The sequence below is a fragment of the Bombus huntii genome, chromosome 13, assembly GCF_024542735.1.
Source record: "Bombus huntii isolate Logan2020A chromosome 13, iyBomHunt1.1, whole genome shotgun sequence".
In the NCBI taxonomy this organism is placed as follows: domain Eukaryota; kingdom Metazoa; phylum Arthropoda; class Insecta; order Hymenoptera; family Apidae; genus Bombus; species Bombus huntii.
Window position 1 is genome coordinate 2,017,818 of NC_066250.1, and position 26,120 is coordinate 2,043,937.

A 26,120-nucleotide genomic window follows, 5' to 3' on the forward strand; every position below is an offset into this window, starting at 1 on the left:
TAGTATCTATAGAAATTACGCGCTTCATTTTCAGAAGAGGAACAGGACCAAGGATAAGATAAATATCTCTCTGGAATCCAACTAATCAACTCCAATAATGAAATTCTCGATAGAATATTCTCATTAACTGTTTAAGCACGAGTAGATTTCCATAAATCCCAGCGAATGCAAGGAAATGACAAAGCTAAATACAATATCAAGTTGAGTGGCCGATAAACGATTCGCCGCATCTCAAGCTCGATTAAAATTTTAATATCGTTCGTCGATTTGACAGCGATGTTTCATAAAATTGTCGTTTCGACGTCTACCGACGACAGCCGTGTTTAAAGGGGCCAAGGAACCCCTATTTCCTCGTTATTCGTTTCGATATCCAGCATCGCGCATCCACTGTGAAAAATTCCGATGAATTATGCCCTGAACACGTCAGACGATACAAGCCCCGATAAACACACGTGCGGAAGGCGAACGACAAATCAGCGAGAATTATCGAGAACGCGATTCTCTTAACGCGGACGTTTCCCTGGCTGCCTCCGCTCTGGCGGCGCATAAATTCGCCACTCGTGTGGAAGGAAAGAATCGCCGCAGTAAACCGCCAACTACCACGAGCGAGAGAAGTCCGAAGCGAGAGTCGTCGAACCTCTGTCTGGGGAACCTCTGTTGGAACAAACAACTAAAACGCGCAACTAGCTCGAGTTAAAACGACGAGAGAGACCAGGCATTTTCTCCGTGGATATAAATCCGGTCACTCGATGTCACGAACGAGCCACAGCCGGGGAAAAACAGAAGGACAGAGCCTCGCGATGGGCGAAAGTTAGCAAAAGGGCTACGGCTTTTTGGATATCAGCCAGAAACTGAAACCGGCCCGGAGGAGAGAGACCGAGACTCCGCAGTGGCAACGGTAGACGGATGGGTCGTTTCAAAGGACACCGTGCAATGCGAAAAACTGCGGCGATCGTCCTTCCACGGAACGAAACGGAGCAGAAAACTACGGCCTCGGCTAGCCCAACGTTCGTACAAAGAGGAATATCTGAGCGGATCGAGTCAACGATGCGACGCTTGATGCTTCACCATCAAAGACGCGGACGAATGCATCGAGATTCGAATATTTTTCCAGGGGTTTTCTCGCTAAATTTATTAAAAATATAGCCGATTATTCCATCTGGATCTGTCGTGTTCATTCGTTTATTCGAGAAGTGGGCTATAGTTTAAGTCACGGTATCACGGTTGAAATTTTTCGAATGAACAACTTTGGATGATATTAGTTTTCATACGGAATTAGTATTTGTAAAGTGTGGTTGTGTTAAAAATTAAGAGATTTATTTTTTAGAATATTCTCAGTGCCCTGTAACATTCGATAAATTACATCCCTAATTAATGTATTTTTCCGCTGAACTTTTAGAAACAAAGAATGGAAATTTCGGTAGGTTAACGAAATTTTGGACGACGATCGATGGAATATCAGTTGCGAGACTCTTGGTAACGGTGGTAATTTTTGTCATTATACGAGTAGAAACTTGGGCGAAAGCTCTCGTTGCGTGGAACATTTCACGTTTCGAGTGAGACTCGTACTTTTTAGAGTACTTCTGTTTTACAAACATATGCAGGGGATACTTGAACTCTCTAAAATTTCACTTGTTATGGTAGATACTATTGTATTCGATAAGAGTACTTGTTACGAACCACTTGGTTTTATTGAGTTTGCGGAGAAATTCGGAGAGTTTTCCCACGCGAAACACGTTGTTTGCGTTTGCAACGACATTGCTATACAAAAGCACTCTGACACCGATTTAGCAACATTACTAATGTAATTTATTAACATTAACAATCCTCAAATAATCGACGATAATAAACTTTTCCAATGCCGTGTAATCTTACTACGTCAACTTGTAATCCGATCAAACGGATCCCTAATAAAATTGCCCAATCGAAAATCATGTCTCATCCGATATTACATAGCACATTCGTCTACTTCTAATTTTTCCAATATTTCTAATTTTCTCACAAAAGTGAGTCAACCTACGCACAAGCGAATCACCATTTAAAGACACAAACGTTCTCTAACCAAGCTCGTCAACACTCGACCGGTCTTAATCGCGACAGAGTACGGGGTCCATTAAAATGTGCATCGCGTTTCTATCGATCGTGTCACGCTCGAGCTGGAAGGTGCACGACGTTCGAGAGTCAGTCTCCGAGTCAGAGGCAATTCGAAGGGGAATTAAGACCATAATCCCTGTTTCTACGCGAGCAAATTGATCCGCAAGGCCGTGTCGTCTCCGCGAGACGCATTCGGCTACCCATTTCGAACGCGCAGCCTGGAAATGCAATTAGTGCCGTTTGATAGACCGATCAGAAACGAGGAATAAATAAAATCAAGGCACGGTACGGTGTACGGCCTCGCTCGATTCTTCGCGATGCATGTGTATTCCCCACATCGAATCGTGTGGTTTGATCGTATTATAGTTTGCCGTTACCATCTATTGAACCACCTGTTCGACAGACGTACACCGTTATCTTGCATTATCGAGAGAATTGCTCGGTGTTTCGTTCGTAACCGCGAAATAAAAGACGAAGAAATATGGTGATGCTTGCGGTAGAGTATTTGCGATAGTATTTCGTTGGAATGTACGGGGAATAGTGTCAAGTGTTGAAGAAACAGGGCCATGGTTTCTTTCTCTTTGGGGATGATAAATATGTTATTTTCGGTGCTGAACAATTGAATATATCTACGGCGAATAAGCCTACTATTTGGAAATCTTAGCTGATACAGAAGAGATTAACAAGATTTGCTGTGAACTTGGTAAATGTACGAACTGGACGATACAATGAACATTCTCCTTTAACTCCTGTCCGCCAATTAATGCAAAAGTCTTCGAACTGATAACGTTACGCGTTAGAAAATATATTTATACTCTATAAAATCGAATCTACCGTGAAACTGACGCGTTAAGTTAAATAGTTAAACACGTTATCCACGTAGCGAGCAAAATGCAAATAACAATCGATGTAACGACGCTATTATATGAATATTAAATCGATAATTATAAGTGGTATTAGCATAAATTTGAAACACAGCGAATTCTCTGATACGTGGCACCAAGAGCACATTGCCACGATTCTCTGATAATGATTTTACCTATCGTTATCGCGATTAACATTGTAATTCGACTTGGTATCGAGAGATCGACATCTCTGAAGATAAACGTGCGAGGAGACAAAAATTTAATAAAGAAGACGAGATAACGATTTTTATCAGAATTAGTCGCGATAAAAGGTGTAAAGAAACAACGATAAGATCTATTCGTAACACAAGCAAATAGCACGTGATAGAACTACTGTGACATTACGTTATGATAGTAGTATCTTGATTGCTATCAATGGTAGGAATTCCGAATTATATAGCGCCGTTTAAAAAAAAACATTTTTTTTTTGCAAACATGAAACGATTATCCCAATATATATTTACAATTCAAGTAACATTCTTTCTATTTATAAGAATAGCGTGATATAACAAAATGACAATAGAGTTTTTTGTTTCAGCGCACAATTAACGATAATCTTGATTGTATTTATATTTTTTACGTAATAAAACCCTATTGCGTTGCCAGTGACATTAAATACCTATAAAAGTAAATCGATAGCTCTGTGTTTATAACAATTCTCAATCGAAAAAGTAATGAAACACGAGAAAACACTCTTCTCACGCGTGAACGTGTACCTTTCGGTGTTTGTGAATCATTTCTGCTGTAGTTTTACTCGCAAATCGATACGATAAACGGAACACCGAGTGATAAGACAAGCCGCACTGCGTCAACATCAATTATCTATTTCTGCTTGGACACGAGATACCGTTTGGTGAGGCTGAACCAGGCAATCGTCCGATGCACGTTTATACGATTAGTTTGGCCAATTTACACGACTGCAAATCGAACTTTAACATTTTGTTCGCCACTGCGAACAAAATCTTTAGTTCCGTTTTTCTCAAATTTTAGTTTCCGCTCGAACGATACAAAATATATCGAAATACCTATATACGTGTGTACGAAAAAGGTTTGTAATTTTTTCGATCGGCTCCAATAGTTTGTCTATTTTTATTTCTATTGCAAACAGTAGCTTTATCGTAAAATGACGATAAGTCGTCTTTACAGAACACTCTTCTCGAATGTCTTATCACTATACAAGTACACAAAATTACTACATCGTATATCATACTTCATGCTAGAATACTTAATCAACCTATCGTATCGCGCACCGCTCTAGCATTCTAACGACTTCTACGTTAGCAACAGCTTAAAAACACTATAGGCAAATAAATTTTCTACTGTCCGTTACGTGCCATTTAACTGTAACTATGTACATATTACATTTAGAACATATCGAAATTTTCTCGCAGCTGCTTTAAAACTAGACACTTTATGAAAAGGAATGAAAATTCCAATGTCGACGACTTCTGCTCTTCCTCAAAGTCGCGAACAATACGAAGAATTTGCCAAATAGCAAATTCTCTTAAACAAGTTCGATTTCGTAGCGACAACATCTTGGTGTTCGATACCTATCGACATCCGAATATCGTAAAGCCACCGTTGCGATGTAAAAGTTTCTTCGCAAAACGCAAACCTGGTTCCACATCGCGTAATAAACTCCAGATGAAACGTTCTCTCCTTACCAGTTGTAAATGTAACTGTCGTTTCTTCCTTGTAGCCATGTTTCATCGATGAAAAATGCAAATTTGGATGACCGCAAAGGGTAAACCGAAACGAACGACGATATCGTCGCCAACGATCACGATACACTCGAAGTACCTCGAGCACGTGCGAATATTTTCTTCCAAAAACTCTTTTCCAATGGAGGCTAGATCGGTCGAGCCTTTAACTGCTTCGTGGATACGTTTTTACGACGTACGGTGGTATTTTTTAAATTCTTTGAAAGAATTTGAAGAGAAAGAATTCTCTTTGAAGAGAAACAACAGAGGATTAAACTTTCAGGATCGAAAATTTTAAAAGTATAGCGACCGGCGAAAGCTTTTCAAGCAGAATTCTTCGTCGAAAAATTATAGACAGGTCATTATCTGCATCGCTCGTTAATAAAAAGACGTTATATAAAAAGGCGAAAATATAAAATTTTATACTGTTTGCAGTACGATTTCACTGTGTTGTAAAAAATCATACTACGTCCATAGATATTTCTCAACGAGAAAACAATGGGATAGTATATGTAAAACGAAGATATAAGCCTCGCTTAAGCGAGAAAGAACTTGGAACTCGTTTTCAGACGTATTTTTATCGAGCTCCTCGCGAGATGATACGCTCTATCGGAATATTAGTTTCGAACGAAATCGAACAGATATAAGTTGTTGGAATCGACGACGCGGAGCGGGAATATTTCAAATAATATTTCCTACGCGTATTGGAACCGTATATCCGCGAGTATTGCTTTAATTGGACGGATTCCAATCAGTGCGCGGCAATGCAGAGAACAGATAGTCGCGGAAAGCAATCTATCTATAAAACCAGCAAGAGTACCTCGATTTTAGCCGGAGAAATCGAAGATTTTCCGGTCAACGACCAGGTTTGCTTAATTTACCCTGACAAATAATTCGAGAACATATTCGGCGCGTGTACTTCCTCGGATAATTTATTCCTTGCGCAAATATATGCAGATAGATTAATCCATTTAATTAATATCCCTTTAACTTTTGCAGGGCCGAATGCGTTTTCTAAACTGCGAGAAAAATTGCTTTTCCATTAGTTAGTAACGCATGTTGCCTTTTTGTAAACATCGAGCGTAAAAAAGTTAATGTAATCGGTATTCGTACGTGCAACAAAAACGTTAACAATTTTCGTGAAAGATAAAACACTGCTATTTATACGATCGTCGTAACGATATCGTTTTTAATAATTTGTCAGGCTATAATCGGATTACGAAGTAACAGACTCACCGCAACGCAACAAAAAACGTAAGTATTGCGGCGTTCTGAAGCAACCGACAGGAGGGAAAAAGAAATCAAAGTCAGAGCACCAAAGCGAGGAAAAGAAATCTGTTATTTCCAATCGAGTCTACAGGATATCCTCTTTCTAAATGACGTGTCAACACGCCAACATCGTGTTTCTCCTTTTCGCAAATTACTTATGCATTAGAATTTATGAAATTAATATACAAATTCAACGTAACATTGCGCGTTATCCGATTATTTGAGATTTTATATTTCTCCATTATTCGCTCTTTATCTATCTCTATTGGAAACGCTAAGTGTATCGAATAGATAAAATTTATCTTTCTACTACCTACAAAACGTGTTTTGATAAAACGTTAAAAGTACTGGTGTTTTATAAAAAAAAAAAAAAAAAATAGTGTTTTGTTAAAACACTAGTATTCTAGATAGTAGAAAGATAAATTTTATCTATTCGATGCACTCAATCAAAATAAATATATAAAACGATAAATGTACAAAGGAATAATACCTAGAGTACCTTGGTATCCAAATATTAATAAGAGTCACCGTATATTAGAAGATCGCAAAATCCCGCAACGTGTACACACACGACGAAAATGTATATAACATTCTCTGCCAAAATTCCATTTCCCAAAACCAAACCCTTATCTACCCAGAAAATAGCACGATCGTTAGGATCCGACTGGAGCGTTTCCACGTTTCAACTGGGTTCCCGTAGCCTTATCGCCGGCAATCTTCTCTGCGCGAACACGCGTACACGCTCGACGGATACGCCTGGAAAGCCCTCGGCTCCGGCTGGGATTAGATTACGGCATAAGCGGCTTATTTATCGCTGCGACGACGCGCATTCGCGAATGCAGCGCAATCAACACGCCGCTAGAAGCATTCCTCGCGTCGAAACGCGAGTTTCGTCGCCGTGCGAATCTCGACGAATCGACGACCAGGCATTCCAGTCCGGTTTTTCCGCGACATTCCAGGCACGCGCGAATTCGAAGCGGAGGAAACGACGATGAATAATTCTCGGCATTTCGTGAGCTGTGTTTTGGGACGCAGTCGTCCCGGATTAATGGTCTTTTCCCAGGTAAGCAAGGGAAATGATCTTTCGGTTCTCGAGGGTGACGAGTCAGACGCGGAATGGGCTTGAATTGTTTGCTTTTTGCTTGTACTTGGCAAGTCGTGCTATTGTGGCAGAAATTAATTATAGAGACTCGGGATCGAAGAATGCGAGGTTGTTATGGGGTTGATTGCAAATGAAGCTTGGGACGAATAGTGGAGATACGAGAGTTCATTATGCAATGAGGAATATGAATTTTCTTTCTTTCTGGCTGAAACAATTCTTTGAAATAATTAAACTGTGAGAATATTTGGGAATGAAATTGAAATATACATAATGCATTAGAGAGCAGAAGGCAGAAGAAATGAGAGAATTTCTGTGTACCTCAGGAATGGTACTGTTAAAAGAACGTAGTTTCTAGTTTTACTATAAATAAATAAAAGATATTCTCCTATGCTGCTTCTATAGGATTAAGTCAGGTTACATTAATTTACATTAGATACTGGTCGTAATTGTTTATATGTTACGAATAAGATTTATGTCCTATATGCGCAAACCCATACACGTATTTGTGTATAGAGAATAAATAGTAATAATAATTAAAAGAATATCTTTTCACGTTATCTTCTTCGTTGAAAGTAAATGGGAAATGGAAGTTTCACGTTGTATCACATAATTAAGTTTCAATCGAATATAATTGCAAATTTATTTGGTATGATATAAATGATCTTAAATAAGTACGATGGTGAATTTAGAGCGGTTCTAAAGATCGACTCACGTGATGGAATGCATTAATAGCATGACTCACAGATCGATAGAGAAAGTACAATATATTTTACACGTCGTTATAAAATATCGTATTATTATTGCGCAATAACAGGATCGCGGTTGAAATCAAAACATTCAAACGTTTTAGTTTTAAAAATATAAAAAATAAAAAAAATGAGAAAATTATTTTGCAATGTTTCAAGCGCTTACCATAGTAACTGTACAACGACAATTGCATATTCTCTTGTTCTATTCTCTGCAAACGGAGTGCATATTTTCTATAGAAAGGAACACAGAACCCGCGAAGAACATAAAGAAACATATTCCTCTTTTATCATTCCACTACGTGAGAGCTCATTCCTTTCAACGAAAGAAAAGAACAATGTACGTACTGATCATTAACAATATTTCTACAGCTCCAAACTTTATGTTATTTTGTGCCGATTCGAGAAAGCAACAGTACTGAAATTGTAACTCGTTTGAATATAGAGTGTTCTAGCCTTCTTTTGTGAGAAATTATCTCACGTGCCTAGAATTAACAAGTTCAATGTTATCTCGAGTTTATTTAAGCATACATCGGCATATCTTCTGTCTTACATTCATACTTATTTAGTCTTTGCATCGATTTGCATCGTTATTTGTGCAAACATTTTGCAATCGAATGAAACGTGGCACTAGATTAAATTCTATTTAGAATAATCTAGAAATCTATTTTAATTGACATCGAGTAAAGATGTATTCGCCATATTACTACGCTTATCAGATTACAGTCGTTATAAAGCTATTAATACTTGAAAAGATGTTAAGAAATATTCACCTCCTATCTCTTCTCATTACGAAGTCGAAACAACTACAAACGTTGTAATTCATATGACCTCCCTCAGTCATAATAATCATCGATGTACTTAAAGCGATTAATAATTCCAACAAGACAAACAGCCACTCGTCTCGTTCGCTTCTCTCCTCTGCGTCGGCAAATCAAAACAACCACAAGCTTAATTCGTAAGACGGTTCGTTCATCGACGTATTTACGAAGCAATTAATCGCTCGATCGAGACCAACAACATTCATTGACATCGCGTCTTCTAAATCGTACATTCTAATCCATAGGGGAACTTATCGCTAACGCAACCAATTGAGTAATTGTAAGAATCACAGGATCTAATAACCAGAAGCTTTTCAAACGCTTCTCAGACAGAAGAAAACATCGCCGTACGTCAAAGCAAATGTGATACGGTTAATTAGTTCCTTTTAAAATCCCTGTCCCATTAGAAAGAAACATATCTATATAAACTGTGAAAGTGACTGATCAAACGGAGCAATACGAGTGTCCCGCGGATTAAACGCGCCTCATCGGCTCGTCTATCGAATAATCGAACCGGATAGGCCGTTTATGGGCTCGCGTGGGCGTCGTTACGTCAACAGAACGACGATTGAAAACGGAGAAACATAGAATGACGGGCAAGCTCCCGTTTCAGGTACAGAGAACGTGGCGTTCCAACTGAAATACCCATTCGATACTTTTCCACGCGCTTTCAGCGAATTTATCGCGTGCTTTTACATCACCAGACACCATGTGCGCACAGAGGAAGTCGGATGCCAACGGAGGAAGTCGAATGCCAGTGGAGGAACCTTCGAATTACAATTCTCCGTTCGCCTACGATCGCCAGCTGATTCTTTAATATCTGTACATGATCCGAATGAATGGAACGAGGAGAATTTTGTATCGGCGTTCGATATGGGAAGAATTTCGTTTGACTCGGTTCATCGTGGTACGAGAGATCGCCTCTCGGGACTTATCCGATATATCGACATAATAATAAACAAGGCAAAAACTGAGGCCTTCGTAGCGTATAGAAATGATTCTTAAGAAACTTCTAAACTGACCTAAACGAATTTAAGGTAAATTTGATGTGATTTATCGATATAAGGAAATATAGGCTAGAAAAGAATAACGTTCGCTTAACTTAGAAATTACGTGTTTCAAAGTTGCGTCATTAGACAAGTAATTAATTAATCTGAGATATAATACCAAAGCTCGATATATCATCTAAATATAGAACTCGTTACGTCTGCTGATAATTACGTGTCGATTGGAAAGAAAAATGGTAACAACGACAGGTAATTTTTCAGAAGATAAAGAACATTTCATGTTGTGATACTTGAAGCTAATTAATGGAAAAATGTTTGATTTACCTTTAAGTTCTATAAGTCATAAAGATATATTTGCTAGATATTATTAATGAATTTGTAGCGTAAACATATCGTCCGAGTATTTTATCAGGAGTCTGTTTACCGCTCGGCAACACGATTCTATGTGATTTCGAACTCCAAACTACGTTCTAGTCTACGAATGACGAATCGTTCCACGACCGAGTTCATTCTCTTGGCAAAACAACTTTTTGCCTTGACAAGCGTTTATCACTCGAACCAAAACATTCCCTTCGTGCTCTTCTCGAAATCTCCGAATTCTACATGGAACCGTTCTAAGGCGTCCCAGTTAATATGAATTTTAATGCGTCGTTTTCTGTTGAAACCTGTTTAGACCGCGAGGAAAGTGACGGCTGTCACGATAACAGTAAGAAATATGTATAGCAAACTCACCAATTCACTCATATCTTTTTTCTTCTTTTTCTTTTAATAACCGACAAAACTCGCAGAAACTCGCAGTCAAACGACTTTATTCGGATAAACCGGATTCTCTTTCGTTAAGCCAAATGTTTCTATGTCGAAAAATGTTTGACCGTATTTTACACAGCCAGAAATATCATTGGCGAATAATCAGCTTGCTTTATATACGTACGAAGAGTAAGTTTGCATTAATTAGCAGGTGAATTTAATTAGGCAAAAGATAAAACGATGTTCGCTACGAGAACATACATTTAATCACGCATGAGAAAACATGATAAACGCGAGAATAGATCGTTAGGTGTGAAAGTTAAAAATAAAGAAATAGGAAGGGTGCTAGACAATTGCTATGCTATTGTATTTTGTTCCTTTAATTGTCCGTCGTTATTTTATTTTATTGAGATATCGAGCACGACAATATCGTTTGTTGGTTTCCCATTCGACACAGGAACAATCGAACGTCGATGAAAAACCATTAATCATTGCCGTCGATTAAACTCGCCATATCTTTATAGGTTCGCGATTCTCGAATCGCTCGAGGTTAGTCGATATACAGGAAGCGTGATAAGCGAGCGGAAAAATTGATTCAAATCGTGTCATTGAGTTGGTTGGCCCGTTAAAGTCAACGAAAGTTTCGCGCGGAAGATAAATCGTCATTATTCGAAACGCCAAACGCAAACTCTCCCAAGAAACGATCATTGCTATTCGTTTTCTGTCTATTATCGGTTAAAATAACCGACATAAAAGAAAAACCCAGGAGAAAGGATCGAAACCGGATCGATACAAGAAGAATGTCGCGATTCGTGTTAAACGTCAATTTAATCGAGACACGAACGAACACACCTATCTACTTCGATATTCGGCCGAGTTGCAATAAATCTTTGCTTTCTAGATATACTATCACCGAGAATATACCACAACAAGCTTAATAAATCTATAAAACTCGTCAGAAATGTCACGAAATCAACAGGTTCTATCCTAAAGCGATCAAAATTCCGGTCTACGTGCGGAATTTTCGTACGTCGAGATGATCAATCGGTGAAACTTGGTACGTATTTTAAAAAGCAACGTAAACTTTAAAATTTAATCACCACCCTAATCCAGTCGAAGGAACAGAAAAATTACTTACAAAGTCAGTGAACGATGGACACGACGACGATGATTCAAATCCTTTCGAGCAAGGCACCCACGCGCAGCTCCAGGATAACTGTTTCTCTTACGCGATATTTCCAAGTGCGGGTGTCCGAATCACTCACAGAACACGCGGTTTCACCGAAAATCGGCGCACCAAATGCGATTTTCGTTAGCCGGGGCAAGTCACGGAGCCAGGTATACGCTTTCACAGATCAACACGACCCACGAAGCAACCGGCATACCTGGCGACGACCAGGCGTTAACTGAAAGCGTATGGAGGCCGAAGAACGCCGACCACTACACCTGTGTGCCACGGGGAATCGTAGTAGGAGAGGGCGAAGAGAAGGAGAAGAAGTTTCGTCGAAGAAGGAGACGCCCGCAATGGCCTTTACGCGGCGGATATGTTTATCGTGATAAACGGGACGCGAACAGCTGCTCGGAATCCATTACGAGCAATCGCGAGGAAGAATTTCGACTTGTTCGACGATTTGTCGTTTCCAGAGAGGGGATTAAGGTTCGAAGAGGGGAATAGAGTTTAGCTGGAAAAACGAATTTGTTTTGGTGACTGAGGGAGAAACGGGGTAGGAGCCGAGGACCGAGGGATACGCGGATTTTACGGACGGGTAACTTTGAAGAATTGGATTTCAGTAATTTATGAATTAATTAACGGAATATTTGTAATACAATTATTAAAATTTAGGAGAAATTGAGAAGCCGGGATTTTTATGGTATTTCTTGGAGAAGTAACGTGACAGGAGGAGGAACGTAAAAAATTACTAATTCGGTAAGTTGCTAGCGAATTGAAAAGTTCGAGGTAGAAGAAAGTAATGTTTTCGGCAAAAAACGTAAGTTTCGTTGTGAAGTTTTGTTTGGGACACAGAATCATTTGAATGTGTAATGTGTTTTATGAATTATTAATGCAAGATGAATGCTTCCTGTGAATGCCATTTCACGTCGAAGAATACGATCAATTGTACTCTGTTTTTATGCAAGTTTGTAAATTAAGAAATAACCCTGACCTTCCTTTTCTCATTCTAACAAAATACTTAAATTCGACGCCTCTTCTCTGTATCGTACACTATTTTCTTGTAAATTTTTACTCGAATAAAACTCACTGTCGTTTTATTCACGATTCTACTATCAAACTTATCCACTTATCTGTTTATTAAAATATACCTTTACTCGATTCAAAAAAGAAATTTCAAGAAAGAAAATAAAAATGTAAGGAATAATTCCCGTTTTTCGCGCAATTCCCGAAAAATGGCTAAGCGAGGGAGAAACGGACGAAACTTGTTATGAAAATAATATGAAAAGTAGCTTGAACAAAATATGCAAAACCTGTTCTCGCGGGAGAAATGCAACACTCTCGAATGACCTTTGGTCGAAAGTCCAAGACCTTGTCGACGATCGGTTCGGCCGTCAATCTTTCCAATAATAGAAAGGAAGGAATCTTCCTGTGCATTCCCTACGCTTTCTTGGAATTAAACCGTAAACCTTAGCGGGCTCCACCTGTTGAAGGAAGAGCCTGCAGGTAATTTATCTTAGAACGAACCGGTCTCCAAGTAACTTCCTTCCTACGACAAACTTTGATGAAGAAGAAAGAAGCGAGGAGACGTTTCTTTCGAAAGAGCAAGAAAGACATAATAGAGACTCGCCTGGCGATGTAGATCTCCGAGTAAACAAATGGAACTGCAATTGTTCAAGTTTTTACAAGCGACTTGCCTCGAGAACTGAAACTTCGTTCTTTGATCGTTTGGGAACTGTTCTATAGTAATTGAATGTAATTAATTTTAATATTCTTGCAGGGTTTTGTTTGTTCGAGGACGTAATTCTTCTTAGATTAGAATTAATTATAGAGGATATACGTAAGTACTTTGACTTATTTACGATGTATATAGTTAGGTGACGTTGATGAACAGGTGTACACCAGCGCACATCTATAAATTTCACAACACGCGCTAGTGATCTCATCTGATGATGGAATTTAACTTTCGACATCAATTTTTTTTTTTTCTTGGTTAACGTACACGCTCCTTTTACTTGAAATTTCTAATTGCGCTTATAAAACTGACACAGCTATTTGTCATAACAGCGTCTTCAGAAGTTCCAAGACCATTTAAAAGATCATTCGACTCTATAAAACAGACAGTCAAGATAACTTAATTAATCTATTAAAAACCGGGATTAAAGACTACTGGTTGATACTAACGATAATAAATTGTAAAAGAGCGACCCAAGACAAAGAGAAACAACTATCGAACCGCAAGTTTCGTTTAATTGAAAAATGAATTGACCATGGAACAGACGAAAAATAGAAATAAGATACATCAAAGCCTGGAGCGTAAGTTGGAAAACGCGAAAACCAGCGAACCAGCGATACAGAAAAATTGCAACGAGTCGAATGGTGGATAGCTATGCGCGTTTGCATGCTGCGCGTACAAAACGATTCCCTGTTTCATTACCGTGGACTGTGGTATTGTATTGGCGTCCGAACAAATTGCTTCCTTCCATGCAGTTTTCGGGCTGCGGATGTCATAAATACACCAGGTCCACCTATAGGGAATTCGTCGGCTAGAATTCATTGGTTACAACATCCGCTAGGAATCGTAAGTCATCGGGATTCGCGCCACAAGTATCGAAATAGGATTTATCCGTTCCCTTCAAATTAATAAATACGGAAATTTATCTATTCGCTTCTCGTATCGTAGCAACAACGGGATGCGTACGACACGTGAGAAGCCAACTAATCGACGCGATACTTTACTGTAAGGTGTTGCAAAGCGATACAAATTTTATAAAAAAAATAAAACAGGAATTGTTACTGTAATTTAAATATTTTTTACCGACTTTCTCAATCTATACGAAAGCACTACGCTTCTTAAATTCCTATCTGTCTTCGCAGAATCGCTTTAATTCCCATAAAAGTTGCTATTAAGATCAAAGACTCGTATTTCTGTGGCTCCATTCGATATTTCGTATTATTTGCTTAAAAGGCATAACATTTATCTGTGAGATATCTTACGAAGGAAGAATTAGGTGAAATATAGATGGATATTAACCGAAGAAAAATCGCGCAAGTTGCGATCGATCGTTTACGATTTAAGCTTCTCTGGAGGAGCAAGTCGTTGAAGAAGTCTTCCTGCAGATTAAACTCTCTCGAATCGGCCGAACGAGACGAAGATCATCGATGCTCCACAAGTACATCCTTAATTCTGATTAAACGTAATCTTCGATGGAAAAGTAGCGCGCTTCCTATCGTTTGGTCTGCGAGTAACCGGTGTGGGTGGAAAAGTTTCCCGGAGTCGTTCCGTTGGAACTCGCGTCCAACGATTCGAGACACGAATCGACTGGACATCCGGGCTGGAACTCTCTCTCTGTTTGCCAATTTTCAAGGGAGTTCGCGTGCAATTGTAGAAAAGTTTCGTACGTCTGATTCACGAGCGAAAATGGAAGGTGGAGAAACTTTACGAAATTCCTATTATCACAGTGTGAACTGTTATTAATTGTTGAAAGGGCTGAAAGTTATAGCGATGTACCGAGGATTAAGAGCGAAATCGATAGCTGACAAGTCGGAATATTTCTACGTCAAACGAATAGGAGTTAAGATTGATAGACTTACGTAGATCGAAACCTGCCGGTAACGTGATATACCGAGAAATAGTCGAGAAAGTCGATAAGAGACTGATGCGACAAAAGAGGCTTCCGGAGCATGATCTTTGCCTTGGTACTAGTTTGTCGGACGTAGCCTCGATCGTAAAGATTTTAGCGAAGAACTCTGACATTGCACGAATATTACGCGAACCACGGATTACGTGAAAAACGTATTGAATCTCGTAATGGATCGCCAATGAAGCTAAATTGCAGAAACGCTTAGCTCGCGGAAAAACGTGCGAATAAATTAATAATATTTCGAAAAACAATTACCAGAGAGGAACTATTAACCAAACAACGCGTCAATGACTAACGACTATCTATTAACAGGCTGTTCGTTCGACGATATGAACTTTGTTTCACAATACCACATCTCGAACAATAAATATACACAAGGATTGCCATTATTGGCGCTAACGAGACGTCTAACAGGATTTCAAAGAAGCAACGTCACATTCCGCAACCGGCATTACCTTCGCATTAATAATTGATTAACCACAGGCAAAGCGATTATTTCATAACATCAAGCAGTGACATCATTTATCGATCTCTGCTAATAAATAAATTCCAATGATTCCTTTGTTCTGTAAGACGATTCACAGACAGTTGGGCAAAACGTTTAATTATCCATCGCAATAGGTAATAGAATTTGGCAATTGTAAATCTACCTTGAATTTGGATTATCAAATATCAAAGCCAAAAAGTGTGCAGAAAGGTGATATATGTACGTGTTCGATTATTCAGGGATGAAAACTTTCCTCTTTGAGCTACGTTATTGCGAATATTTTCAGCAATGTAAGAATGGCTAAAGAGTAATTACAAATTCTTATAAAAGACGTTTCTCATAAAACTTCATTGCCTTTAATTGCGCAAAGAACAGCCAACGAAAAGGTTACAACTAGATCGTACATTCGCGTTTGACAGAACTTTCCTTTCTTTTCTCGACGCGTCAATCTGGCGCTATTTTCAACGTGCTTTATTAAAAAAACGCAGAAAACACTATCACCAATCGGACACTAAGTGGTTCGTTGTACATTTTCTCCACGGCAAATGAGAAATTCCCGTTTCAGCAGGCGAATTTCATAATTAATTTCGCTCCTCATGTCCGGACCACCAATCTCCTCGAGTCTTCCCTTTGGGTAATTAATAAATCATTGAAGAGCAGTCAAGAACCCTTTGTAGATTCGCCCCGAAAAAAACTACTCTTTTTTCCAAATAACAAGGAAAAAACAAGAACGAGAGAGAGAAGTCTCGTCTTGCCCCCTTTTGTTTCACAGCACTTTACAACGCGGTGTTTATTTAATCGTCGTTTGAGACTCCGACTTTCTTTCCTACGCCCCGCTGAACTTTACACAATTACCAGGACAGGTCTTCTTCTTCGCTTGGATTCTCGAGATTCTTAAAACAATACGACGAACATAGTTAACGTATTTAGCGGAAAAATTACAGAGAGTGTGAATTCCGTGGATGATAAAAACGTAAAAACGATGGTGGCGCCAAGGAGAATCGTCGAGAGAGGCGTTAACCCCTTTACTTTTCCTCTGAAATATCTGAATCGCGAAGAATTTCATGACGTATTTTAATAGACGAACAATGGTAACATTTTTCAGCTGAAAATAAGCGAAAATAGCGGAAAGTAACCAAATTCTGGAAAATGCGACGTCTCGGAAAATCAGTATCGCGGCCCGTCAAAATTGTTTAAATAAATGATCACGACTAGTCGTCGGGAACACCGTGGACACGGATATCGGATTCGTCACGGGACGTTGGTCTATCGATATCGCGTGTCGATACGTGTATCATGAAAATATCGAAAGTATCGACGAGGGACCGCGGTGGATGTCAACGAGCAAAGTAAAGGAAGCCAGGCGTCATCTTCCAAGATTTATGACTCCTCCATCCCCCATCCTCCCCTTCAACCCCTGTACACATCGGAATAGATGGTTTTACCTGCACTAACTTTACGACCAAGTAACAGAGCCTCTTAAATCACTGTCATAATTGAGGAGGCTGCAAGAACAATAGAAGACAGATGGCTGAGAATAAGCGTTCGTTTAGGGGACAAAAGACGAGACTGCACCGGAGATGAAGCCCCAAGGAATCTTATGGAGGTATTAAGGGGGCTAAGATCACACTTCGATTCGATCTTTTCTCTCTTCTGATTTCTTCGTGACAATATTTGATCGATAATCACAGTTTGATAAATCACACGCGTACGAGGATTGCTACTTAATTTTACTCGATTTGACAAAGCGAATTTTCGTGATTACTTGTTTGCTCGCCAAGGAAAGAAAAAGAGGAAAGATATCTCGATACATAGAAGAAAATCAATTCGTGTAACTTATTGTCACAGCTATTCGTATAAATATAGAGTGTAATAATCAGTTTAATAGCACGGTGTTCAAATGTTAAATCCAGTCAGTGAAGATGAATGATTATCCTTGCAACTGATAGAGGAAGAATTCATGGACGAGCCAGGTAGTTTAATTGATCATTTGATAGCGATCAGATTGATTGATTGCTTTCTCTCTTTATGGAAGAAGAGCAGTGCAAACGTCGCCAAAGGTAGGATAAATTGATTGCTTGTGATTTTTATTCATTTGAAAGACTCGAAGGAACTGAGTATAAAAGCGAAAGATTGATGATGCTTACCTTCATCGACGTTCGAGTTATAATATAAAGGTACAATGGTGTCAATTCTTTACTCCATCGCGAAAGTAACCTATTCTGCCGTGTTTTAAAATCAAATGAAAATAGCATAGCGTGTTTAAAAAAAGAAGCATCTGGCAATTTCCGTGTCGGCTGAACAGACATGGCTATCAGCCTGACTATTATCAAAGACCCTGACAAGCGCCTCGAAAGGAGAATCGTTTTCGAAAATTGAGTTCACCGTTCTTAAGTTCGAACTGCACACGTGTTTACGATAACAATTGTTTTTTCCTTTAGACCGCGTGAAAAATGCAGCATTGTAAAATGTATTTTTCTTATCGATGCGTTTGTTCCTGTATTTTTCATGAAACGTCGCTACCTCTATAAAATTTCTCTGCATGGAGGCGTTTCTAAACATCCTACATTTTTAGATAAGAAAATATTTCGATAGAATTTGCGTAAAGTAGAACACGACTCTTTCAACGAAATCTTTGAAACGTCATACGGAATTAAAAGTTCACAACATCGTGCGATCACTAGCTCGAACGTATTTGGAAAAGATAAAGAAATTACTCTGCAATTATATTTATCCGGCGCGTTCGATAAGACGGAAGAATCCACTTTCTTTCGATCGAAGGAAGAAATACAGTGTTGTTAGACAGCTTGCGACAAATGCAACGATCATAGTCATCTATCCGCATCAGTCGCTCCCGGCGAGTAAATTTGCCAGATGGGGAACAGGGCATCCGAATTTCATTTTTCTTCTTTCCTTCTTGGCGAGGCTCTTTCATCCGATGCTGTCCTGGAAGCAGCGATCGAACGAGCCCTGGCTCTTACATCACTTTTATGTCCGTCATATTTCATGCTGGCCAAACGTTCCGACGAATGATGCATTATTTAGAACGCAATTCGGGGAGAGCCAAGCCGGGACCTCGTGGAACAAATGCGCGCGAAATGGGCCAAGAGCATCCGGCAGAATGTCGTTCCTCTTCCGGGCGATCGATCGACCTACAAGCTTAATTTCGCTACGAGTCCTCTCGCTCGAGAGACGACTCAAACTTCAAAACTCTCTACGAGATAGATCACCGAGTACCTCTCTAAAATTTCACGACGAACAATTCGTTTTTTCGATGAACGAATCCTGATAAAACATTAAACGTAGGTTTTTACAATTTTTTAACGCTCGACCTTACATGCATTCTGTTAAGAAATTTGTCTTAAATTTTAGCGGATTGTGTCAATAAAACTGTAGAAAAAAATACGTTCGACTAATTGTAAATGGGAATTATTTTGTATAATACTACAAATCAATTATAAATCGTTACATCTCCTAGCCTCCAATTTTTCCTGCCGACTATCTTCCTCGCCAGAGAAAAAACCAAATTGAACGCTAATCCGACAAAATATCAGAGGCATCGCCCACGAATATTTCGAATTATCAATAATATCCATTCTTTTTTGTTTCGTTTCGTCTCGCCTCGAATAACTAACGATTCAGTTCTAGCTTTTTAATCTACGTGTCAGCCACAAGCTTCGTATTGCTACAGTAGAGTAGAAGAGAGGTAGAAACGGAAGAAGAAAATGTGGAAAACGTATGAATATCGCGCGGAGTGGGAGGTGCATTATTTAGATGCAATTTTTTTCGGAATCACCGACACGCGAATGAATGGGCACCGGGCAAACCGAAGTGAGAAGATTAATGCTTCGATCTGACAGCCAAGCACGAACTTTCAATCTGCAATCCGCGTTTCCTTTCACGTTCCCGCGTTTTACGTAGCAAATAATGTGAGCGACGCGGACAAACCGCGACGAGTTCATTGCAAAACTGTTCCTGGGCACCCACGGTTATCTACGGTTCACGCGCTGCTGCATAGAGCTATGGGGTTTTCTCTGCGTGACAGGTGTGAAAAGAACGTGAGAAATTCTATTCGCAAAGGCGAACTTCGATCGTCAGTTAGGTTAGCGTCTGCAACTATTTAGTTTCAACATACAGAAAAGGAATTTTATCGTTATTTCTAGCAGTAAAACATTTCTATATATTATTCAGCTTTGTATTATTAAATCGTCGGGATCGATTCCTCGAACGAAGTGTCTAAAGAATAAATCGTAATTTTGGATCTTTTAATTATTCAGTTTTTCGATCTTCCAACTTCCGAATTTTTAAGGATCTATAATTCTTTAAAACGTCACCCTTTTCGACTCTTCAATTTAAATAACGTATCAATTCTTTAAATACCCTACGTGCTCGTGGCTTAAAGAGAATCACCTCAAGCGTTCCTCAAAACCGCTTAATGTAAAATAGACGAATTACTCTTGTGAATGTTTAATTTTACATACATCTTCCCTTATGTCGTCAAGATTTTAAAGCTTCGATCTTTAACCCTTGAATTTAAATATCTTCGTCTCTCGAACCTTTAAAATCTTAATCATTTGGATGGTCTACTTACCAAAAACCACTCTATCTCTATCGTGTAATTTTAAATTGACGAACTACCCCGCACACAGCTACTCCGTTTTCAACTGACACGAACATCAGAGACTAGCTCGACACAGCGTCCCCAATACCTTAATTGCGTCCCTCGACATTACTTGGGCTTTCTTCGTGCCTTATGCGTACACGGCCCTCCGAATTAGACGCTCCACCCCCGAGCCCATTAGTGTCGGTGGTTTAATTAACTGCCACGATAAATTGCCGTTCGACCATTCAGTTCGATAAATCCACTTACCCAGAACTTTACTTTCCATTCGACGCGTCTATCCTAGCAGGGGAACACCGATCGTCGTTATGAATAAAGTACAATGTAGCGGCGGTGACGTGTAACGCTGGCCGAGCCAACAGCTTTCATTTCGCAACGAGACGTGACGCAGGTGATTTAATGTCGCGCAATTGCGCGAAAATATCCAAGGTTAATAATTATCGCGAATTAATTTATCGGCTCCTATTAATTAACCAGCCAGTCGACGAATACGCTGCGCCAACTGGCTGCTTATTGGAAACTAATTGATACGCCTTTTCAATCGGTCAACGGATATATTATCGTGTTCGAGGTTTCTGGGCTTCATGGGGAAATGGCAAAAGAACAGAAACATCGCGTCTCATTTAACTGGAATTTTAGAAAATTTCAGAGTAAGTAGCGGAAATTTATCTCATTAAGTTAAAAAGGGAAGAATGTTTCAACGAAAGAAGTAAAAATGGAGGTTTCGGTTAGCTGTGGGAAGTAAACGGCGAAGAAGTTCGTTGAAAATTTATTTTATAAATTTATTACAAAAAAGGAGTATCCAATGAAATGTGAATATATAAGGCCCGTTGTGTAGTTGTATGCTTCGTTAATCCTCCGAACGCATAAAGACGCATGAAATGTAAATAACTAATATGATTAATTAAGAGAAATTAACGATCCTTAGTTTGGCCTGAAAAAGGTTTTTGAAAATTATGAATAGGAAAAGATAGCCGAGTTATGTGAATACGGTATAAGTTCATTAACAGGTAGTTCCATACGATAATGCTATGGTGAGATAAAGATCGAGAGAGGCAGAGAATGGAACTAGCTTTTCCCATAAAAGCGAAAGCACGTTGCTTCTGCTTCCTCTTCAAGCCATTTCTTGCTATCTCTGTGAAATTTTTTGCGATTAAAATTATATTACGAGCTATATTTTCCAATCTAGTATTAGAGTATGCCCATATTTTAAAAGGTAGCTAACGTTCATGGCAACAATTATATGCCGTCACATCGATCTCGTATTTAAATCATTATAATCGAAATAACAAATTTATAAATCTTGAAATCTCTAGACTCTTAGAGTTTTGAGTCCATGAAACGTATAACTGTGAAAAATATCTTTTATTCTATTTGCAGATCATCGCAAACTGGAAGCGATTCGTAAGAGCCAAGAAGGGAACTATCTTCGTTAAAAGAAGCACCTATTCCCACGTGAACCCAATGAATAAGATGTCACGTGCAATCTAACGACTACACAGTGAAGGAAAACTAAGAACGGGCGAGTGATAAAGGACATGGAACTCATCAGTCATGTCGCATCACACTTATGGCTATCAGGGGCGCTTCTGTTCTCTTTCTTAATGCTGATAATATTTCAGAGACGAGACCGGAAGATATCGCAAGAATCGTCGAACAGGATTGTCCGAATATCTGACGACGAATCGCTCCAGGAATTAACCAAAAATCATAAATTTTCCGTCTCGTGTTATTTACGTGATTCCATAACAAACTATGAATCCTAAGATACAATAAACTGTAGAAACATGCAACGAGGCGTAGAGTTCTCTTATATTATACCGGAAAAAATATTCCAAACGATTTAATCTGTAACAAGATTTTAAAGTTACATTTCTTCCATGGATTGGAAAAAATTAAGTAACTGTTTATAGACACAAGGGAATTGAACAGATAGTGTATACTACAAACGGAGTGACATTGCTAAAAATTAGTTCAATTTATCTATTTGTACAAGAAGCACAGATTAGTAAAATTTACTGTAATTGAAAATTTGTCCGCAACTTAAACGTACAGTTCCATGAAAGGCGGTGAATGCCGCGGAAGTTTTGAACCAGACTGTACAACTTACCTAATATACTCAACACCATATTAAAAAAAACGTAAACCATATGATAGGTTAACAAAGGCACGTTAAACGAGAAGAGCGGGTAATCAGGAAAAATTAACGATGTTTAATCGGCCACGACCGGGGAATACAAATGGTCGATTTCTTAGCGAGCAGGCCGGCGTGTCTTCTATAACGACAAATAATGGTTCGCGATCGATCATGTCTGGTCTGGGTTTTACAGACCTTTTAAGCGCGCACGTACCGCTGGCAGACGATACGAGGAGAAGTCTAATGAACTCGACGACGCGAGCGCTCTATCACTCTTTCCCAACCCATTGCTGGTTCTTTTTTCTTGCCACGCGAGCCCGCTACAAAAATCCTCGTCATCATGCAGATTTATGCCCGTGAAACGAAACTTTTTCGCACGTAGAACCAAAGCCAAACTTCTTAACCGATGGTAAAAACGTTATTAAATGACCGGCCGATTTTTCCGACGCTTTTTAACTCCGGCTTACAACTACTTCCATCCTCGCGTTCTCTTTTTTATTACAATAAAAACGTTCTTATTGCTACATACTGCAATCGTTTTTTTTTTCTTTTTTACTTTTTTATTTTTTTTTTTTTTTCGATGAAATATGGAAAACGAAGTAAATCCGAAAGTATCATCGTTCTATGGATGATTTATCGAAGTGAGAAGGCATAGGAATTTCCTACGCCGGAATAAACTTACGACGACAGCTTTCGTTTTTATCCTTCTGCGATAAGGGAGAGTGGAAATGACCCATTTTATTTTTATAAGATGTAAAACACCGTGGAATGATTTATGACGGATAAGACACTGTATGAATGTTACACGATGGATTACGTTCCCTTTTTACTTTGCTTTTTAGTCGGAGACACGCGAAACGACTTGCTTTATCTTATTTACAATTATTAGTAATTTATGAAAAATATTCAAATATGAACGATCTCGTCATCTTCTAATTTTCTTTTCTCTCTTCTTTCTTTTTTTAAACAATGTAACAAGAGATGGTTATTCTGTGAAAATTATACGAGATACATAGAGAGATATAGACCCTCTTGCGAATATTTTACGGTGGACAAACTTGCGACTCTGATTTCCTCTTTCGCTTTAATAAAGTACGATGGAAACGATTTGTTTTACTTTTGTAAGAGTTATGCGAGGTGTAAAGAATTACAAGTTGGTTTATGATAGACGAAATCCATCTTGTGTGAAGGGAACAGGCTTTCGAGAGATCATTAATATTCATGCCAGCTGGATGAGGTATCTGTGTCGTACTTTTTCCCCTTGCACTCGACGCGTTATTTTTCCATAAAGGGATTACGCGAACGAATACTATTTACAGATTTCTCGATTGCCGCCACACGGCAGAAAAGAGAAGGAGAGCAACGTGATTTCCAACTCTCGCGTTTGATGAACGAGACATTCTGAATTTTGGATTTAACAGCGATTTTTATGCAGATTGGACCGAATTACTATGATAATGCGGTATTATAATTCCCATTTACATAATGTATTAACAATGCTTATAATAACCAGCTTGTTGTTTGCATCGTTCCCCTTTCGATGATGTTTCTTCCGATTTTATCGTCTCTAACGACTTCTAATTAACGTTTATTAGAAAGTTAATCTCGCGGATCGTGCTTTGACAATTTGTTTAATAACATGTTTCTCTACTTATTTTTATACCCTAAGCTTACCGACTGCTGCAAAACATCCGATTATTCCAACTCAAATTTAAAAATTCCTTCTCCAGCGTTTAATCACAGTGCGTTGTATTTTCCGTAAATTTCAAGAAACATCCACTCGAAACAGTTCTAATTTAATTTACAAACTCGTCTTTAATATTCTACCGAATATTCCGACCAGAAATATTTTGCCAATCTTCTCGAAGGAACAAAAAAATTATGGTCCGAGACGCTCGAGTCGTTGTTCTCCAATTATTCTCAGATCATTGTTCGCGATTCAACGACGCGATACCTCTACGATAGACTGGTCTGACTCGAGCAATTAGAAACCGCATTCGCCACGAGGAACAACGCTGTCGCGGAACACTCAGGCTTATTCGTGCTGTACATACCCGAAATATGGCGCAACTTGGTCAAGATTCTGCGAAGATCGCGGGCTTGTTGGTTGTCGGCTATGGACAAAGGGAAATCCGCAAACTGAGGCCGGGGAATTTCATATCGTTGCCCCTTTGTTCACCGTAACAACCACCGTTTGACTCACCCCTGCCAGAAACTTCCGGAGATCACAAACTTGGACGTGTAATTGTTTTAATGGTCCGATTCGTGACGTGTATCTTGATTGGAAGGAAACTATGAGACGAGTAGATTGGTCGAAACTACGTCAAAGTACGTCTTTATAGAAGCTTCAATTTTCCAAGTTCGCCAAGTTCCGAGAATCGAATACGGCCATAGATGTCAGCCACTTGTCTACCATGCGATGCTCGCGAACTTTGTTCCAAGAAGAGCAAAAGAAACCGTAAGAAAATTCGGTATTCCCGTTGATTTATCGAAGAAAGCGATTTACGTTTGATCGTGTAACGTACGTTTCCAACGCTATTCCGCGAGATTATTTAACAAAAGATATTCGTGATGCCTTCGAACAATTTCAAACATCTTGACAGACACGAAGCAAGATGTGAATATAACTCGACGCAATACCAAGAGATCATTTTTACTCGCCGCGGAGTTTTATCTCGACCCTTCAACCCTAACTGGAAGAAGAATACAAAAGAAAGGAGGAACTTAATCAGAATCTCTGAAAGAAGTATCCCTATCCATCGCCGTTAATCCCGCACGATCATTCCCCAAACAGAATTCTCTAAGCAGTATCCTTTCCCTGGGAGCATCCCCTGTATATAGCCCGAAAAACTACCCTCGATTACCACCAAAGTCTACCCGGTAGGAACTATTTTCCAGTTTTTTCGCCCCGCAGACTGCTTGATTTTGGGCTTACAAGCGGCTCGTTTATTTACAACGCGTCGCAGAGATACCCGGCGATACCTTCTCTTTTTTTCCCAGGGAAGCATTATTTAGCGGCGGCCACTTATATTCGCGGTTGCAACGAGTCAGCCATTATAATTCTCCGGAGGTAAATAACCGCGGAGCTTACCCTCGTATCGCTCGTTTTCATAAATCGAGCCACGGGATCTTTGTACAAAAGGAACGGCGAACGTAGCGAGCACAGGCTAGAAAGCAGCCAAGAGGAGGAGCCAGGGAACAGGGAGGAGGCTTGATAATGAAGCCACGAAGATACACGGAGGTATCGTGAAATAAATCCACAGCAACGAATGAATGATAAAGCACTCGAGGTGGGAGAGGCGATCCTCGAAGAACAGTAGTACAGTGTTATCGAAGTGAGAACGCGGCGACTAAGCAGAAATGTAATGCTCCGCGCTAGTCTCTTGACCCTGCCATACAAGAGCGCTTAACGAACTGTAAATCATCCTCGAGAGCTTTGATGAAATGCTCCATTTGTAAGGCAACCCCGTCTTCAAAGAAGGACGAACTTCTTCGGGACTATGTTTGCAGACTGTGGTGTTCGGGAACGGCTTTCGAAGAACTACAAGTTCGGGAGACTGTGAAGAAATATCTAGAGCTGCTTATCGTGATTCTGAGAAAAATTTTCATTGTTAATTGTTAAAAGCGGAAAATCTACGCTTCGACGATCGAATAAATGAAACTGACGTCGTA

General features: G+C 39.4%; 1 protein-coding gene across 5 annotated transcripts in view; it reads right to left on the reverse strand.

The window, feature by feature from the left end:
* LOC126872425 (putative polypeptide N-acetylgalactosaminyltransferase 9) overlaps nt 1-26,120 on the reverse strand; it is a 292,111-nt gene that overhangs the window by 188,162 nt on the left and 77,829 nt on the right. The window contains exon 1 of one of the 5 annotated variants that reach the window (XM_050632372.1): nt 11,530-11,798. The exons of the other annotated variants lie outside the window; for them this stretch is intronic. The gene's annotated coding sequence lies outside the window, so the exon portion shown is untranslated. Of the gene's footprint in view, nt 1-11,529; nt 11,799-26,120 lie in introns of those variants that run through there. 5 annotated transcript variants of the gene reach the window in all.